The sequence below is a fragment of the Giraffa tippelskirchi genome, chromosome 6 (genome assembly GCF_054371585.1).
Source record: "Giraffa tippelskirchi isolate mGirTip1 chromosome 6, T2T-mGirTip1v1.2.pri, whole genome shotgun sequence".
NCBI lineage: Eukaryota > Metazoa > Chordata > Mammalia > Artiodactyla > Giraffidae > Giraffa > Giraffa tippelskirchi.
Genome location: NC_137280.1, coordinates 165,931,897 through 165,947,057, shown reverse-complemented (window position 1 = coordinate 165,947,057; position 15,161 = coordinate 165,931,897). Strand labels below are relative to the sequence as shown.

Below are 15,161 nucleotides of genomic sequence, written 5' to 3'. Positions count from 1 at the left end.
TCAATATATTATTCAATTTTGAACAGTATGAGTCAATGCTGATGAATTTTTAAAAGGGTGATATTCTGACATTTGCTGTGATTGTCTTCATATATATTTTATGAGAAAATACAAATGAGGGAGAACAGAGTCTGCCTTTACTTTAACTGCAAATGTTAGTTGTTGATGGGACCAATCAAGGATTATTATAATGAAAGTTCTGTGGTATTTTTCACATAAAATTCTGAATGGTGTGGTGCCACCATATTGTCCGAATATGAAGAGCTTCCTCTTAGGGTGACATGACAGCAGCAGAACCATTAAAGATAATGCCTCTATGAGTCATTTGACATTGATTTTTTTTATCTTCACTTCCTGAGGATTTTTAAAAGTCTTACACAGCCAGAGTGCAGTAACATGATATTTCTATCCAATGGTGTGAAACAGAGATGATATCTCAAAGGTCACTCCATTTCTGGAGGGAGGTATGAGAGGTCTTACATGTGACCGATGACATAGTAATTCAATATTACACTTTTTTGTTCTTTCTGATTTCAAAAAACTCACGTTGCAAAACTTTTAAGACTGAGGTTAGTCTTGGACCTATTTCTAGCTATTTGAACATTTCCTGGTTTGCCTACTGATTCTACTACCAATTCAGAAATTCAAGAGATGTTACAAAGTTTAATAATATTTTCCAAGATTTTGAAGGTCGTTGGTCATAGCTTTGCTGGTCCAGTGTTTATGATTAATCTATATGCTTTTAAATGTTTTCCAAAACACAAAGGTTTCAAAGGACCTTTCAACCATTTTCTATCCTAACAAATGAATACAGAAGAGGAATTCCCCTTCTACAAATAAACATTATGTAAGGATCACACCCATATATCCTTATATAATTTTATATCTATATCAATCACCATTCACTGACCTACTTTCCTAAATAATTTCAAATTAAGTAGTGATTGTAAATTTATCCGTAGAACCTGATAACAGCTCTTGATAAACTCTGTGGTTGAAAGGAAGCTATTCCTTGGAGGGCTTGAAGGACACCACATGCCTCTGGCTTGTCTAATGAAGTATTATTCTTTTGCAAGTTGTTGTTCTTGCCTTGTGTGTACATCACGTGAACTGAACAGGGTTTTCAGGGGGCTGAGGGAGAGAAGAGGCTGAGAGGTGAGAGATCATTTGGGAGATAGGGCTGGAAGAGTGGAAGCTACTACAGGAAGATATTTTAGGGAAAGAGCTGAGATGATCTATGGACATAAAGGAAGCTTTTGGTGTATGATGTGCAAACAATCCCTTCCTCCCCCTCAAAAACATACTAGCAAATATATATATTTAGTTCAGCCACTCAGTTGTGTCTGACTCTTTGCAACCCCATGGACTGCAGCACGCCAGGCCTCCCTGTCCTTTACCAACTCCCAGAGTTTACCCAAACTCATGTCCATTGAGTTGGTGATGCCATCCAAACATCTCATCCTCTGTCGTCCCCTTCTCCTCCTGCCCTTAATCTTTCCCAGCATCAGGGTCTTTTCCAATGAGTCAGTTCTTCGAATCAGGTGGCCAAAGTTTTGGAGTTTTAGCTTCAACATCAGTCCTTCCAATGAACACCCAGGACTGATCTCCTTTAGGATGGACTGGTTGGATCTCCTTGCAGTCCAAGGGACTCTCAAGGGTCTCTCCAACATATATATTAGACATTTCTAGTTTTATTGAGGGATGCATGCCGAGACTGGCCTCGGGGAGAAAGAAGCTTGCCCTGAGGGGCTTACTGACAATCAGATTACTCCTGCAAGCAGCACCTCCAAAGCAAAGGAAGAGAAAGTTGTCCACCTTTTATTGCTGCTCTTTCATTTCTCTGCTGCTTTCAAGATGCCAGAGTTTGTAGGTGAAGAAAAGAGAAATGAGAGTTTATGGAGAAAACAGAAATGAGATGAGCTTAACCTCTTTGAAGAGGAAATGATGAGTCATCTGCCATGAGAGTTGACTAGATAAGGATTTTTTTAAAAACTCTTCCTGTGTTGCTCACAGAAATAGAGTAACTGAAGTGTTTTGATAAGTTCTCATCTCAATGGCTAATCATACACCGATGTGACCACAGTAGAACAAAGTAGAGGGCTTTTTTAAACCGTAGCACAACTGAAAGGGAAGAGAGAGTACTTGGAAAGCCTAAATGGGGGCAAGAAGGCTTGCATGTTGTTCCAATGAGAGAAAAATGTGTTCAGACATTTTTACAAAATCTACTAAAAAGAGGTAAGTTGCTTTTATATTTTTTTGGTGAAGAAGCCAGTTCAAATTCAACTCTGTGATAAGCTTTAGGGGAAGTGAAGCATAGTGACTGAGTTGAGTGAGGGGTGTGGGGGACAGAGGTCATCAAGGGTAGGCTTCAATCCAGCCTGAAGCCAATAAGCCGGTCAATAGTCAGGGGAAATCTGACTAGCTACGATAATGAAGCTTTTCTTCCTTGGAAGCAGTCTCTATGTCTCAGTCAAATTTGTATTTCCCTAAGACTTTACAGATTCAAGCACTGGGTAGATTTAAATGTCAGAGCTAGACTTTGAGGTTCTCATGGAAAAAGATACTCTGTTTTGGTAACTTTTGTCAGCGAGAATGGGATTGTAAATTCCCATCCCAGGCTCACCTGTGACAAATATATGGCAAATCACTTTATTTAGTTTATACTCACTTCTTCCTTTCTATAAAGAGCGTTCATGTTGTTACAAACATTCCTCCACCTAAGAGTCGGACCCTTGCTTACTAAGCTATTTGGGGGCAGGAGGAGTCACTTCCTGTGGCATGATCCCAAATTATTGTCAGGATTTCCTTTATAATGTGGCATAGATTTGAGATGACAGCTCAAAAGTGGATTACTTTGAGATATGTGGTGGCTATACAGAAAGAAAAATGTATCATTAATCCTATAACCCACAGATTTTCTTCAAATCTCATACCTATGCCTTCTTCAAATCTCATATCCATGCCTTACCTTCCTCTTCTCTGATTCTGTAATTACCTTTCCTTCCTCACTTTTTGCTCACTTGTGAATCCACTGAAATCCAGGTTGCAGACCTATCGCCCCACTAAAACTGTTCTTGTCAAAGACACCATTGAGCTCCATGTGGCAAAATGCAACAGACAAATCTGCCAACTTCATCTATTGAACCTTCACTGGCATTAGATAGCACTGGCCCAGCATCCTCCTCTTTTTTTTTTTTTTTTAAAATCTGAACTATTTGACACATGGTGAATAACATGTGGTTTTATAAATTTATTTGGTTTTCTCTGTTGTGATTTATTTATGCTTAGAACCATACTATGTATATTCTTTTTAAAAGTTTTTTATTGGAGTATAGCTACTTTACAATGGTGTGTGAGTTGGTACTGTACAGCAAAGTGAATAAGCTATACATATACATACACCCCCTCTTTTTTGGATCTCCTTCCTATTTAGGTCACCACAAAGCACTGAGTGGATTCCTGTGCTACACAGTAGGGTCTCATTAGTTATCTGTGGCTATATAATTTAAATGTGCAAAAGGGCCCATCATTAAAAAAAAGAAAAGTCCATGCAGTTGTTGATTTAAAAAAATAAAAATACAGGATACCCAGTCAAACCTGAATTTCAGATAAACAATGCTTTTTTAATGTATAAGTATATCCCATTTAATGTTGGGGGTATATTATGCTAAAAAAAAGTATTTGTTGTTTATTTGAAATTCAAACTTAACTGAGTATTTTGTATTTTTTTTGGCAACTCATGAGACTATATCCCATGCCTTATCCAACTCTCCAGAGGCAGTAAATTCTAATTTTTAAAAAGCAGTTTCTTCTGGGAGTGAGCTCCTTATTTCTAAATATTTTAAAACCTCCTCATTTTTGACTTTATCCCTTTGCTTCTGTGATGATGAATGAGGATTTAGTTCCCTTGCATGATTCTCATTCTCCCTTCCCCACTTTTTTTCAATAGAATCATACTTGCTATGTTAATTGCTATTTCCTTACAAGTTTTCGAAAATACCAACAGCTTCAAATTCTTATTCCATCAACTACAGGTAATATCTTCTGACTTTTTGTAATGTGAGGGAATTAGTGCTCCTGCCCTCCTATTCTTTATCTCTTCTTTCCACTTCCACCTCCTACTTTCTGTCCTCTGTACTTATTCTATTGATAAAGCAGGGTTGATACTATTTACCATTGGTTCTGCAACAGGAACTAGGCTTATATTTTGATTCCAAAAACTACAAGTCAATAAAGTGCTTACATTATTTTGATACCCTACCAATGCAGTTTTCATACTCTGTTACATTAAAATCTATTGATCTCATACTTTTGGGAGCTCTTTTGCTTTTGTGTGATATAATACCATGCACTCGTTATTTAGACAATATTGATTCAATGAGTTATGCATATCTTCCCAATGTTGACACATTTTATTTTACAATATCAAAAAAATAACATTTGTTAATATCACCACTGATCTCATCAGGAAGGTCTTTAAGTATCGAGAATCTGTCAGGTTCATAGTAGTGGATACAAGTTTTCCAAGATTGTCATTTCTGCTTGACAGTTTGCATTTTATCAGTGGCAGTAAATACTGTCAGTTCTTTTCTTTGAAGCGATGGGCTCATTTCATTCATTTTAGGAAATGTCTGCCAAAACTCCAAGTTTGAATAATCAGAGTTTGTCTATCAATTGTTCACTCAAGTAAAAATAGTGCTTCATGGCAAAAGCATCTAATTTAGCTCACAAACAGCTGCACAAGTGCTTGTCCCCAAGAACACCTTCATGCTTCCGTTGATGGAGGGTTGTGCACATTTGTTTTGATGTGAAGAATATTAAAAAAGACATGCTCAAGAGTCAAGATGAATAAAACTAACAATTTTTGCTGCTTTGTCTATGACATTTTAAAATAAAGGGTGGTCGGTTCTCTTTCGTTTTTGTTTTTGGTTGTTTTCACCAGAGCTCATGGTAGAGGAGAATTCAGTGCCTGTTAGTACTGCCTGGTAGCACCAATTCATTTATGCTAGTAAGCAATTTTAACCATCTTGGCTTATGCAAATTTCAAAGCCATGCAAAAGTTGTATCTCAGTATTATTATGAAAAGTGTCGATCTCGGATCTTGATCTCACAGACTCCCTGAAAAGGTCTCTGTGTTTCCTAGCAATCTGTGGAGCCCAGTTTGAAATCCAGTCTGGGTCTGGAGCCCTCCCTCTGAGCACCCTCTAATGTCCTTCTCTTTGAGCAAAAGCCCCAGCCTTCCCTTCACAGGTGTAAGTTAGAGATTCTGTTATTTGGATCCCATGTCATGTTTTTGTTGTTATTTACCCCTCGATTTATTACCACAGGAAAAAGTCATATGGGAGGCGAAGTTTTCTGAGTCCTTGTATACATAAAGTATCTTTATTCTATCTTCACACAGGATGGTTTAGCTGGATATGGAATTACAGTTTGAAAATTGTTTTCCTTTGAAACTTTACATTGCTCCGCTGTCTTCTAGCCCTTGGTGTTGCTAATTGCAAAGTCTGAAGAGAGGGTGATTCTTACTTCCTTATAAGTTGTTTCCTCCATATCCCATTGAGAAAGCATTTCAGATCATGTTTATATCCTTGGTGTTTCTACTTTTCAATGAGATGTGCCTAGGTGTGGGTCTTTCATCCATGTAGGACTGCAGATCCTGTAAAACCTGTAGACCTTTAACTCTCTCTCTCTGAAATATCTTTGCATTATTTCTTTGATAGTTTATTATTTGTTTTCTCTTTCTGGCACTTCCATTATTCAGTTTTTGGAACATCTGGATTCTTTAGTTTTCTTTCTACATTGCTTATTTTTATTTGTAAATAATATTTTCTATCTCTGACTTATTCTTCTACTATCTGATATTTCCATTTTGATTAGTAATGCTTCCATTGAATGTTGTACTTTGGCAGTCATATTTTATTGTTCAAAACATCTTTCTTTTGTTTTGATTATTCCTTTTTTTTTGGCTGTAATCGTTTTGAAGATTTTTCTGTTCCATATATTAAAATTTCACTTCCTCCAGACTCATATTTATGTATTGTTAATCATGATCTCTTTGTGTTGGACACTTCCTCAAAATCTAGTGATCTTTAGTTGTCTATTCATATTTAAGAATGAGGCAATAAAAGGTTAACTGGGTGCTTTGGGTACATGGAAAACCCTGTCATCTCACAGATTTAGATCGAGGTTAGCATGCTTTATTAAAGCATGTTAATTCTCCATGCTTCGGGATCCATGCTCCAGGCTCCAAAATCCCTGCAGATGGTGACTGCAGCCATGAAATTAAATGATGCTTGCTCCTTAGAAGAAACAATATGACCAACCTAGACAGCATGTTAAAAAGCAGAGACGTTACTTTGCCAACAAAGGTCCGTCTAGTCAAAGCTATGGTTTTTCCAGTAGTTATGTATGTATGTGAGAGTTGGACTATAAAGAAAGCTGAGCACCGAAGAACTGATGCTTTTGAACTGGGGTGTTGGAGAAGACTCTTGGGAGTCCCTTGGACTGCAAGGAGAGCCAACCAGTCCATCCTAAAGGAAACTGGTCCTGAATATTCATTGGAAGGACTGATGCTGAAGCTGAAACTCCAATACTTTGGCCACCTGATTTGAAGAACTGACTCCTTAGAAAAGACTCTGATGCTAGCAAAGATTGAAGGCAGGAGGAGAAGGGGACGACAGAGGATGAGATGGTTGGATGGCATCACCGACTTGATAGACATGAGTTTGTGCAAGCTTCAGGAGTTGGTGATGGACAGGGAGGCCTGGCGTGCTGCAGTCTATGGGATTGCAAAGAGCCAGACATGACTGAGCTAAACCGAACTGAACTAACATGCTTATTAGGAAGGTAGACTTTATTTAAAGGAGGTAACTTCTAGGAACTGTAGAGTATAGGCCTTCAGCTTATAGAAAGGAGGGTTTTTTTTGTTGTTGTTTGTTTTTTCTAGCCAGAGATTCAGAATGCAGGGTGAATGTGGTCGAAGAGCAACAGTTATGTATATTCTTCCTTTCAATCCATTCCTCTGTGTTCAGCCCTTAGCCTCATTTCTGTTCTCTATGGTACCTGAACATCCTGGGCTGCTCCAGGATTCCGCAGGGCAGGGCAGGTCTCCCTGTAACCCCGTCCCTCGCACATGTTCTCTGAGCTGTGGCCTCCTCGGTCATACTCAGTGACCCTTCCATCTGCTTTCTATCCTCCAGAAATCACTGAAATGAAGCCACTGACGGCTCTCCCCAGTATCTTTGCTGCAGTCAGGTTTATGTCTTTTCTAAAACTGTGTTATTAACATTGTTCCCTAGGTCTTGGTATAGAAAGGGGAGCGGGAGGTGTGCTCATCACCCCACCATCCTTAACCAGTAACTCTCTTCTTTTGACTCCTATGACCTCTGCTCTCCCAGTTCTACTGGGCTCACTCTTACTGGTTCCCTCTTCTGTATTGATGGCTTCACATTAAAGTTTCTCTTTTCTCTATACTCTCTTATCCACTGGATCATTTTTAAACGTTTATCCATATGCGGATTGTTCCTTATCTGCACCTCTCTCCCTGACATTACTTCTGGACTCCAGGCTCTTTATCCAACTGCCTATTTGAAATCTCGAGCATTTCAGATACTTCCAAGGCTGGTTTCCAACATTCCCCTCTCCAGCTTGCCCCTGTCTCAGTGAAGGGCCCTTTCCCTCTGCAGAGATTTCCACTCTTGTTTCCTTTTCCAGGAATGCTGCTCTCTTCTCTGCCTGCATGGCTACTTTCTTCTCATCCTTAGGCAAAACTTCTCTAACTATACAAAGTTTCTCCCTCCTTCCCACACTGGTGTTTTGTCTCTTGGCAGCCTGTTACCAATCTTAATAGAACTTTTTAAATTTGTAATTATTTATTAATATTATGTTTATTTCCCCCCTATCTTATTAAATGGTAAGGCCCATTACAGGTAGGGACTGTGCTGTCATATTTGTCACTGCTCTTTTAGCACTACCATAGTGCTTGACACTTAGGAAGAATTTAACAAATACTGTAGAATAGTTAGATACAGCTTAAAATGAGTACTGAGATCTCAAAATGTTTTATTTATAATCATCTGAAAACTGCCTTAAAGGGCCTCAAAAATATTCTAACAACTCATTCCATCACTTAATTTTTAAAATTTACTTGCAATCTGAAGACATAACTCAATTAACGCAGAATACTGTATTGATAGAGCCATGATGGAGAAGAGTATGGGGGTTCCTTAGAAACCTAGAAACTATCGTTTGACCCAGCAATCCCACTCCTGGGCATATACCCAGAGAAAACCATAATTCAACAAGATACTTGCACCCCAATGTTCATTGCAGCACTATTTCCAATAGACAGGATATGGAAGCAACCAAAATGTCCAGCAACAGAGGAATGGATAGAGATGTGGTGTGTTTATATATATCTAGTGGAATATTAGCCATAAAAAGGAAAAAAAATTGTATCATTTGCAGAGACATGGGCAGACCTAGAGACTATCATACAGAGTAAAGAAGGTAAATCAGAAAGAGAAAAACAAATATCCTGTAATATCACTTATATGATACGGGGGTGGGGAGGAAGGGAGAATGAGGTAAATTGGGAGATTGGAGTTGACATATATACACTACCATGTATAAAATAACTAAAGAGAACTTACTGTATGGCACAGGGAATTCTACTTAACGCCCTGTGGTGATTTAAATGGAAGGGAATCTGAAAAAGAGGGGATATAGGTATACATGTGACTGAGTCACTTTGCTGTATAGCAGAAATTAACTCAACATTGTAAAGCAACTATACTTCAGTAAAAATTAATTAAAAAGACAGAATACTGTAATACTTGGAATACAGTTTAGTCCAGAGAACAAGGTGAGTGCATTTTAAGGCATATATTACTTCTTGAAGTGATACATGCCATCTTTTTTGATATATGCCATCTCTTTGCCATCTACAGGGTGAGAACTCCAAACGAATTTTCTCTCGGTCTTTTCCTTTTGTCCTTACTTGACCCAACTTTATGAAATTGATAGGGCTTGATTAGGGCCATGAATGTTAAGTTCAAAATGGATTATGAATCATGACACCACCTGAGAACACAGGAATAAAAAAGCAGCAAGACTTTCCTGCTAAAGCCAGACAGCTCTCTATATTTCACTCCTTTAATCCTGCCAAATAAAATGTCATGAAATAGATCAGATAGATCTAGAGGATCTCGCTGTCACGAAGAGCCATATTCATCAGGTATATGTCAATTATCCTGCTACAGATCCTTGGCTTGATTCCCAACACCCACTTCAGGGAAGAAGCAGAAACACAAAGCTGGTTATGCAGAGAACTAAGCCCTGGGAACTGACAGAGTAAGATATTATTAACGGCTCTGAATATGTATTTTGGCCAGACCAGTCATCACCACAAGAGCCTTTTATTATCTCTTGGCACTAGAAAGAATCACTTGGACTAAGCTTATGAATGCTACTAGCTGTCAAAGGAAAAGAATACCTTTTATGCTGTAATTCTTGATTTTAATGGGAAACAAATTCTTGGAAATTATTATTTAATCCAGTTTTTAAGGTACCTATTTGATATAGCAATAAGAGCTGTTTTGTGTAGTAATAAGAACTTGTCTTATCACATCCAAAGGAAACCAACGGCTAGGGAGATTCTCCTTCTGCCCCTCTTATCCTGTAAGACCCTTGAAACATGTGCCCTAGTCTCCTGCAGGCAGCTCCTGTCCTCTGGGAATGCGGTTCACAGAAAATCATTCACCTTGTAAGGCCTGCCTCTGGTCTCAAGGAAGCTATAAAGGAAACTAGGAGGGGCCTGGTGGAGGGTTGGGTGATTGCTTGGAGAGGTGGCTATTGACAGAACCACAGATGGGGAGGAAGTTGTGCTAATTAACTGGATCTGTGTCTGCTTCATTGGTCTCCTAAGCCCAGGATGACACTTGCCTCCCTCAGTGCGCTCTGGCTAAGCTTAGAAATACTTCCTTAGGAGACCAAATATATTCAAGTCTTAAAGTCAGACCACTCAGATTTGAATACCACTCAGATTTGAAGCCCTAAACCACTTTTAGGGCTTCCGTCGTGGCTCAGATGGTAAAGCATCTGCCTGTAATGTGAGAGACTTGGGTTTGATCCCTGGGTCGGGAAGATCCCCTGGAGAAGAAATGGCAATCCATGCTAGTACTCTTGCCTGGAAAATTCCAAGGACCGAGGAGCCTGGTGGGCTACATACAGTCCATGGGGTCTCAAAGAGTCGGACACGACTGAGAGACTTCACTTTCTTTCACTTTCTTTCTTTAAACCACTTTTTGGCTGGGTAACTTTATCAAGTAAACTCAGCTTCCCTGAGTTTCAATGTTTTTCATCGGAACATGTGCATAAAATCAGAACTTCTCTCTGTGGTGGTTTTTTTTTTTTTTGGTGAGTAATAAGTGAAAAAGTTCTCAGAACTGTGAAAATATAAATCAAGTGCTAAATATATATTGTTAGTTGCTGTGAGCATTTCTATCTTTCCATCACTCATCCTCCTTCTCCTGGAAACTACCCTTCTTCTTATTTGGGTTTGCATGACCAACCCTATAAGACCTTTGCATTTGGGGCTTAGCTCAATATTCCCCTGGCTCTAGACATGGGATACCTGGCTTGGCCCTTAAGTAAGTGCCACACCCACCTCCTGGCAATGATTCTTCGTAGGGTGGGTATGTGATCTCGTTTGGTCCAGTGAAACTTGAGATGATTGCTGGGGAATCCTAAGAAAGAAACATTCTTGCTTTTCCGAGTGAAGTTTCCAAGGGAAGTGGCATCATCATTAGTTCTATTTCTTTTATTATTATTATTGCAGATGACAATTCTAGGTTTTCTGGATGGCCTTGACCTTTGTCTTCACCAACCTGCTGTAGAGGGAGGAGTCAGACTGGACACAAACTAGATTCAAGGAATTCACTAAACTTCACCACTGAGCACAGCGACAGAGACAAGGTTAGAAGCTCCACAAGAATCCTCCCAGGCCACACCCTGAGACTGTGTTAGGGAAATGAAAATGAAACTGACCTTGTTCAGGCTTCAGAAGGAGGACAGTGGGCCTCTGACTGACTTCTGACCCGGCCTGAACCGTGTGCCTGCCTGCACACACACCAGTCACTCCCAGCAAGTCAAGTGGTACTTTAGATAAAAGAGGTAGTGGGTCTTGGATTTTCTTGAGCTCCTGGAGGCCTGGATAGACCCCTGGGTTCAGAAAATCTTATGACTCGTAAGGTGAAACAAACAGTATTGAAAAGTTAAAGGAAAGCCAGTCATATTTTTGCTCACAGACTGATGATACCACCAGTTTGTGGCCTGGGGCTATAGGCAGGAGCCCCCAAAACTGCAATTTGAAGTCTCACTCGTGGAGTGGATGCAGCTTTTCCCACCTGGGACTCCAGATTGCTGTTAACGAGGGACTTCCCAGAGCTGTTGAAGTCTGGATGTTGGTCGGCCCAATTTGGTGACGTATGCGCTGTTACTTTTCTCTATTATTTCTATTGCTCTTCTTTCAATGACTGTACATTGAAATTAAGTTAAATACTCCTCTATTAAATATTGAAATTGTTTATTGTGTGTGACATGTAGTTTCTTTTGTTAATGAGTCCTTCGAACCTAAAACAAAAGTAAAACTTTTGGCAAAACAGATGGCAGCCAAGGCGCTGTGTAACTTGGGGCCCCATGTTATATATCAAGAGGCTTCTGAAAATGCTTCATGGATTTTTCGGGGGGAGTGAGGAGAGATAAACTAGGAATTTGGGCTTAACATAAACACACTGGTATTTGTATAAAATAGGTAAAGGACAAGGATCTACTGTATAACATATAGAACAAGAATCAACATCTTGTAATAACCTATAATGGAAAAGAATTTGAAAAGGAATATAGATATGTGTGTATATTTATATATATATAACTGAATTACTTCACTAACACAAATTTTAAATTAACTATATGTAAACAAAAAGAAAGACATTGCTTTATGAATTATTAACAGCAAGATAGCAGCAAGTTACGTGACATTAACAATCCTGAAAAAGCAAGTCCTCCAAGGTCCTTGCCTTCCTTCCAATAACTTGGCCACAAAAGGGGGAAATAGTCTGATGCCATAGTAGCAAAAGCAAAGGCATCTCAGAGAATATTGCAGTTGCAAAACTTGCTATCTGAAACCCAGTAATGTGGCACAAATGTAGGTACCAGCAATCTGTGGCATGTGGGCCACTTATGAGACACATATCAGTTTTCATTGTCAGGGGATCAATTGCCTCTCACTTTCTCCTTTCCGGTTGGAAACCAAAGTTCCCTCTGATCGAGAGAACTATCACGGGGCAAGAAAAGCAGTTGCTGACAAATGTCTCTAGCTTCATTTTAGCTGTTGGTTCATCCACCTTGGGGAGACAACCCTGGCATGACAATTTTCAAAGCTTGCCAACCTTTGTAGCAAAGCACAGTGAAATGAACTGACATTTCTATTTTGTTTTATTGCTTGATTCCCTGTAATGCTTTTATTTTTCTTTAGCTTAACTAAATGATAACCAGATTCTTGACTCAGCTGAAACACCAGAGTACAATTCATAGGCAAAAGTGAAGACCTCCAAAGGCAGTGAATCATAGAGATAAAATTTAAGCTAGGAAAGGGCAAGAATGTAACTGAGCCTGATTCTCAACTGTCTTTTGAAAATGCTTCATGAATTTTTAACTTCAAGAGGACAGAAACTTGTCTTTGTGACTCAGCTGAAGGATGAATCCTCATAACCCACTGGTTTCATTTGAAGTTCAGAAAAAGAACATCATCTATTAAATCATCAATATCACTGGTTATAACACCTTGGGTTTCCCTTGGAGACTTGGCTCTGACGTATAATTCCATAAAAAGCCCCAGATTTGGGGAAAGAAACATGGTGTGTGCCTAACGAATTTCACCACGATGATGATGTGAGGAAGGGTCAATGGAACAACAGACTGTGTGAGCAACATAACATGCCTTGGTCCATGTCATAGTCTAGACCGAGTACCTGCCTTCAAGGAGTTGATAGCCTAAAAAGTGACTATGTAGGATTAAACCAATGTGGGAAAACAGAAAAAATGATGAGCCAAGGCAGCAGGCTGAGGAGTTAGGATGAACCACTCTTCAGTGATCGGTATGGTTCCCACTTCTATCCTTGGCCTTCAGAGACAGCAAAGCTGCACCGCAGACTGCAAGGTTATTACTCAGGAGGCCTGAGTTCTATTTTTAGCCCTATCCTCACAGCAAGAATAAATATTAACTGACTGTGGTTTAAAAAATATTAATACTCTGTTGGAAAAAAAGATTCTCCCTAAGCTCCTATCTGCTTGTGGAGGAAAATTCACCCTTGCTCTCATTTTGGGCACTGCCTCTACTTCTCCAGGGTTAAATGATAGTCTCAGTTCACTTGTAAGTCCAGAATAGAGAGGGGACACCCTACTGTCTCACTTTCACTTTCACCAGACCCACTCCCATAATATACATTTTCCTGGAGAAGGAAATGGCAACCCACTCCAGTGCTCTTGCCTGGAAAATCCCATGGATGGAGTAGCCTGGTAGGCTGCAGTCCATGGGGTCACTAAGAGTCAGACACGACTGAGCGACTTCACTTGCACTTTCACCCTACTGTCTGGTTTACCCTGCTCATCTCTCTGGGAAATGGGCTGCTTGGGCAGAGAAAACATTTCCAACATTGGGAGGTGCTTTACGACTCCCATCTGGGCTTCCTGAGCCACACACATGGCCGCTGCTCTTAGGATGTGCTCTGAAGGCAGTGCAGACTGCTATGAGTGAGCACAGCTCTGGTCCCTACTAGCTGTCAGACAGCCCAAAGCCTGACCCCTTCTGCCTCAAGGAAGCTTCAACACCTCTCTCCAGTCCACTTCTGCTTTCCCCAAACTTTGGAGCTCCTCTCCCCTTACAGGTATTTTGCTATCACTGTTTCCATGAATTTATGCTGTGAAAGCAAAAGTTGAGGCTGGGTTTACCTGTTGAGTACCTGTCAACGTTGGCTCTTGGTCCCACAACACGAGAGCCTCTGAGACATGGGGACAACAACTGAGCTACCTTTTCACGATGGGGAAGGGAAATGTATCAACAGCAGCAAGAAGGAAATATGAATTAAATTATCAATAGGTGATCCTTTCACACACACTGGTGTGGATGGCACAAGCAATTCAATGATCTCTTCCTCTTGCGTGTGCCGGGTTGAAATCTATAAAAGGGGAGGGGGAAAAAACTTCTCTTTAATGCAGAGACTCCCAGCTCTCTTTGATTATGTATTCTTGGCCTCCTTCGTGGGAGCAGAACTGCTGATGTGGCTGGAAACTTGGATACACATAGTAAAGGGTTCATTTCCCAGCCTCTTTTGCAGCTAAGTGTGGCATTACAGCCAAGCTCTGATCCATCAGAGGTAAGTGGAAACCTAGCATGTAAATTCTGTGAGTGTAGAGTGTCCTTAAAGAGAAGGGGCACATCTTTCTTGGTCCTTCCTCTTTCCTGCTGACTGGGATGCAGTTCCCAATGCTCCAGCAGCAACCTGGGTTCTTGCAGTGAACACCGTGTGTTGAGGGTGGAGGATCAGAAAGAAGGGTATGGTCCAGGCCCTGGTGACCTCACAGAGCTTCCCCACCAGGCCTGGACTGGCCTAGCTTCAGACTTCCTCCACCCTACAGAGAAATAATCTCCTATCTTGACAAGCCTAGCTATTATTTTGAGATATCCCAGCTGATATTCCTCAAGGTAAATGAGATAACACCAGGTTTTAGCTTCTCAGAAGAATTCCACAATACCAGCATAGTACCAGGGGGAAATAGAGTAAATTCACAGACATGTGAGTTTTGCATTCTCTCTGACATTTTCAATAAGGACATGTACCTATGTGTGCATGGTTCCTGAGGTATGTAGAAAGGAAGTGAGCTTGAGTGTCCACAATGAATTTCTAGGCTGATCCAGCAGGTATGTCTGTTTGAGTGGCTGTGGAACCTCCGGGCCTGAGCCCCTCCTAAGCAAGGAACAAGTCAGGTCCACAAGCTGGGTGTGGTCCCTGGACCAGAGGGAGAGTTCCAGGATACTCCAAAGGTAACACTCAGCTCGTTTCTGAACATGCGTGGATTGCACTCAAGCCACAAAGTAAAAA

The 15,161-nt window shown here is 40.4% G+C and overlaps 1 protein-coding gene across 8 annotated transcripts in view; it reads right to left on the bottom strand.

Annotated features, from left to right (window-relative positions):
- The window catches only part of CAST (calpastatin), a 251,044-nt gene that overhangs the window by 228,881 nt on the left and 7,002 nt on the right, over positions 1 to 15,161 (bottom strand). Inside the window, exons 2-3 of one of the 8 annotated variants that reach the window (XM_081498794.1) lie at positions 10,667 to 10,886; positions 8,652 to 8,707 (exon numbers count right to left, since the gene is read on the bottom strand). The exons of the other annotated variants lie outside the window; for them this stretch is intronic. The gene's annotated coding sequence lies outside the window, so the exon portion shown is untranslated. The remainder of the gene's footprint in view (positions 1 to 8,651; positions 8,708 to 10,666; positions 10,887 to 15,161) is intronic. 8 annotated transcript variants of the gene reach the window in all.